This window comes from Echinops telfairi, unplaced genomic scaffold (genome assembly GCF_000313985.2).
Source record: "Echinops telfairi isolate 266 unplaced genomic scaffold, ASM31398v2 ScPeMD7_7475;HRSCAF=8513, whole genome shotgun sequence".
Taxonomy (NCBI): domain Eukaryota; kingdom Metazoa; phylum Chordata; class Mammalia; order Afrosoricida; family Tenrecidae; genus Echinops; species Echinops telfairi.
Window position 1 is genome coordinate 17,462,487 of NW_022111379.1, and position 5,391 is coordinate 17,467,877.

Below are 5,391 nucleotides of genomic sequence, written 5' to 3' on the forward strand. Positions count from 1 at the left end.
GTGAGCCCTTGGTATCAACTCCTCATTTTACTCCCTCCTTCCCTCTCTCATCCTTCCTCATGAGCCCTTGATAATTTATAAAATATTATTATTTTTCATATCTTACACTGACTGATGTCTCCCTACACCCACTTTTCTGTTGTCTGTCCTTAGGGAGGGGGCTATATGTAGATCATTGTGATTGGTTCCCCCTTTCTCCCCCCACCTTCCCCTTACCCTCCTGGTATCACTACTCTCATTATTGGTCCTGAAGAGTTTATCTGTCCTGAATTCCCTGTGTTTCCACCTCTTATCTGTACCCATGTACATGCTCTGGTCTAGCCAGATTTGTAGGGTAGAATGGGATCATGATAGTGGGGGAGGAAACGTTAAAGAACTAGAGGAAAGTTGTATGTTTCATCAGTGCTATACAGCACCATGACTGGCTCGTCTCCTTCCCAGGACCATTCTGTAAGGGGATGTCCAGTTTCCTATAGATGGGCTTTGAGTCTCCATTCTGCACCCCCCCTCATTCACATTGATATGACTTTTTGTTCTGAGTCACACGATATCTTTTGATAGCCGGGCACCATCAGCTTTCTTCACCACATTTGTTATGCACCCATTTGTCTTCAGCGATGGTGTTAGGAAGGTGAGCATCATGGAATGCTAGGTTATTAGAACAAAGTGCTCTTGCGTTGAGGGAGTAGTTAAGTAGAGGCCCAATGTCCATCTGCTAACTTGATACTTTTTTGTTGTTGCTTTTTTTCTTGCTCAATTTCAAACTCTGTTTTGTGAATCCATTTCTTGGCTGGGGTCATTTGGCATTTATCTGTCTAGTGTGTCTCCTATTTCAAACACTGTATGTTCATAGCTAATAATGGCCTGGGGCTTTGGCTGGGGTGCATCTTCTCCTAGGAGTATGATTATACTCTGTCAGACATTAGCAATGTGGAGGGGGCAGACTCACTTTTAAACATTCCAAAAGGCTCATGGGATAGGAAATGAATAAACTTTTGGGTGGAAAGATCATCAGGCAGCAGAAAATGCATAGTTCCCAACCCACGGCTTATCTATTAGTCATAGCAGGCACAGTGCCTGGCCCGTGATAATTTTAGGGGTCCGTAGAAATGTTTCATTTTTAATTTATCTTAATATCGGAAGAAAAAATAATATAACAATAATTAGTATTGTTAGCTGGCCCTAACTCATGGCAATTGCGTATTCAATGGAGCAAAACGTCTGAAATGTTTTAAACCACAGGGTTTTAATGGGCTGATTTTTAGCAGCAGACTGTCAGCCTTAGTCTGGGACCTCCACTGAACCCTGTCCAGCATCATGACAGCACACCAGCCTCCACTGTGTCTTAAGTGCATTGGCCCAGAGTCAACCCCAAAGCTCATTGTGCAAAGTGTTCTCAGAGCACGTCAGGTGTTACCTCCAGAAAAAGTGACCCGGCACTCTTTAAAAAGCCATTCTCTAGGCTTAGAGGTAAAAGAAAAGGTATGGGCAAGGAGATCAGTTGGTCTCCACCTGGTTTTGTCAGCTGTTCCTGAGAACAGGACCCTTGCATTGACCTGACATCACTTCTGAGGTACCAGAGGTACCAGTAGGTATGGGACAGGCTCTATTTGACCCACAATCATAGCATGAAGAGAACTAGTGCAGAGAGTCCTGGTGGTCTTGTGGGTGACAGGTTGGGCTATCAATCATGAGGCCAGCAATCCCAAAATACCAGGGGCTCCTGAGGAAAAAGAGGCGGTTTTCTCCTACTGTAAAGAGATACGATCTCAGAAGCCCACAGGGGCAGGTCTACCCTGTTCTCCTGGGTCACTGTAAGTTGGAATGGATATGAGGCAGTGAGTTTGCTTGGTGTTTTTGACTCAACTGCTCTCTGATTTTATTCTCCCAATACTAGAGCTCTTCTAGAGCCAGACCAACACCATTCTGCATCCCCCAAGCCAAATAAGAACAGTCTTTATATCCCAAGGGGTTCTCACAGCATCCTTTCTCTAGTTCCACCAGAGCTGACCTAGGGGGAAGAGAGCAGGCAGTTGTGTTCTTTAAAATTGAAATGCAGTAGCTACATTTAGCCAAAAAGGGGCAGCTGCTGAAGCTGCTTAGATGCAACCAACCAAACACCTCAAGGGATTTAGTTACTGTCTCTGGAAATGGAGGGTCGTGGTTTTCTGGGACATCCTGGTTAGTTGCCCTAATTACTTTCTTCAGTGCTTCTGTTCTCCAAGTTCACTGTGCAGTGCCGGGAGTCCTCAAAGCTTGCAAGTAGTCATCCAAGGTATAAGCTGGTCTCCATTTGCCTCTAGAGCAACAGAGCTAGCAGGAGAGTCAGAAATTGGAAGAGAGACACCTGCCTCCTTTGCTGTGATGCCAGAGGAGCTAGTGGTGGCTTCCGGGATCTGAACGTGACTCATTTAGGAGACTTTCTGGTAGCATCTGCTGCTTCCCTATTATCCAGGTTCATCTCTGCTACTGCTTCCCCGTTCTCTTCCTGAGAATGTAACTAGCCTGACTTCTCAGAGTGGAGGAGTGCTGCTGGGCCCTGCCGAGCAGCGCTGAGGCAGGACATGGAAGGCATCGTGTGCATCCATCACATAGCTGTCTCCAGCCAGCCAGGTGGACAGGCTTGGGGCTGGATGATGCTTTCACGCGCTGGATTGGGGGGGTCAGTTGGTCCACATCCTATGCTTCCGTCCCGGCTGTGGGACTCCTCTCACACCTTGAGATCTTCCATGCAGAGACAGCCTGAGGTTAGTGAGTCCACATATTTCAGATTTGAGTCTATAAGAAATAAGAACGTTTCTTCCGCCTGGCAGGTCATGTGCTAGGATAGCAAAGCCTAGAGCTGCTCGTGGGTGTCCTTTTAACTCCTCATTCACCCCTTTCCTTCCTTTGGGGCCTTTCTGGGGTGGAGGGAAGGAAAGAAATGACAACCAAGGCAGGAGTCTGACTTTGCAGTATTTGCGACTGTGTTAGTCCGGGTTGACTAGAGAAACAAATCCAGGGACACTCATATACATTTAAGAAAGAGCTTTATAGCAAAGAGCAACTGTATATTGAGAAAACATCCCAGCCTTATCAAGGTCAGATCCATAAGTCCGATATTAACCCATATGTCCGATACTAGTCCAGAAATTCCTCTCTTTTTAAAAAATTCCTCTTTAGATTCACACAGCACATGCAATGATGCTGAATACAGATGATCACAGGCCTGCGGATAGAAAGTCCTGTGAACCCAATGGCAGTGGATGCATCTCCAGGCCTCTGGCTTCCATTAGCATGGCTCCACGTGGCTTGTCAGCAGGAAGAACAAGGCAGAGAGAGAGCGACAGACAGAGAGAGAGAGAGAGAGAGAGTGTGTGTGTGTGTCCTGCCGCTAGGGAGAAAGTCTCAGAATCCTGGTGAAAAGGCCACCCCACTAGAAGGGGTCACCAGACTGTGACCTGATTGACAGGCTGGTCTCCATCCCTTCATTGTTTTATCCAGTTGACATGAAATTGTGTAACTACTACAGTGGCATCCTGCCACCAAACGGGAGCAGCACTCTTGGCCCTCCGTGGCCAAGGTTTCCCAAGATCCAGGCTCCTGCCTGACCATTCCCATCTTTATGCCATTTCCCAGCCTTTGGTTTTCCCGACACAGTGGTTCTGGTGTGTCCATACCACTCAGTCCATGTAGCTGGAATGGATAGAGTTAAATAGGTATTGTCCCTCCTGTGTCATGGGTGGACCTCAGAGAAGCTGAGTCATTTAGCCAAAATCACACAGCTCATCAGGACTGTATCTGGGATTGACAGCAGGCTGGCCTCATTCCCAGGCGCTGCTCCTCTCCACAGGACAAGGCACAGCCCCACGGTCGTTGGCTCGGCCCCATCTGCACCCGGAGAGGGAAACTCATGGAGGTTACACGCTGCAGCGCTGACAGCTCGCTCAGGCCATCCACTTACCTGCCGTCTATCTTCCTTACCCGCCGAGATACTGCGGGCATAGTTCTTATTAAATGAAGCATGAGATGAAATCATGCTTCAAACCCTCCTACCTGTCCATTTCCCCAGGGCAGATCTTTATGAAATGATTTCTCAGATTTTCCGGGTGACTCAGTCTGTGTGATGGTGGTGCCAGGGGAGGAGGTGGAGGGGTGGTGGTGCGTGGGCAGCTGAAAAGGAGAGCTCTGGTACAGGAGATGGGCACTGGTGAAGGATCTGAAGCCGGCTGCTAACTGTAAGGCCCTCCTGCCCCTTAAAAGTGCCCAAGGAAACTACCCAAACTGCCCTCCCTAGAAGCTACGAGAACTTTCTGAGCCACTCCTTCCTCAGGGCTGACTTTCCCCAGGAGGAAACATGGTGAGGCTTGCCGCTCTTATCAACGGCTCAGTTGGAAGGGCCCGGTTAGGAGAGGAAGGTGAGAGGGAAGCCCAGGAACCAGGCTCACCCACCTTGCAGTGTGCAGGGGGGCTGGTGGGGTCCCTGGGAGGAGAACGTTCTGGAGGAGGATCCGAGGGCTGAAATAAGGGCCTGGCCAAGGTGTCGTCAACGCTGCTCGGCGAGCTTTGAGAAACTTCCGTGTGACAGAGTGAGAAGAACCTGGCGGGAGCAGAGGTAACCAGGCTGGGACCGAAGGCCCTGGACTCGGTCACCACCAGCAAGGGACGGCGCCGTCCCTCGGCTTCCCCTTGTGGAAACCGCGGGCGCTTCTCTGATCATTCTCCCAGGGCCTTCGAGCCTTCAGGACGAAGGGACGCTTTTGTTTTCTCGCTCATAGTTTCATTCCTAGGCTATGTTTTGTTTTTCTTTATTTCCATGTGTATCTATATAAGATAGGTAGGATAAATAATCCCAAAGTGACTTAAAGGGGGATTGCTTGACATTTTCTTTTTTTAATCTTTCACTTTTAAAATTTTATTATGATTTTTATTTTAATAAATCATTTTAGTGGGGGCCCTTACGGCTCTTATCACCATCCGTACATTCATTGTGTCAAACACATGTGTGCATATGTTGCCATCATCAGTTCCAAAGCATTTTCTTTCTACTTGAGCCCTTGGTATCAGCTCCTCTGCTTTCCCCTCCCTCCCCCACCTTCTCACTCTCCCACCCTCGATCATTTAAATTCTTTTTATTTTCATATTTTACACTATCCACTGTCTCCCTTCACCCATGTTTCTGTTGTTCATTGCCCTGGTTGGGGGTAGGGTGTTGTATGTCAATCATTGAGATCGGTTCCCCCTTTCTCCTCTACCTTCCTGCCCTCATGATATTGCTACTCTCATTATTGGTCCTGAAGGGTTTATCTGTACTGGATTCTGTGTAGCGAGATCTCTTATCTGTACCAGTGTACATGCTCTGGTCTAGCCAGATTTGTAAGGTAGAACTCGGGTCATGATAGTGGGGGGGGG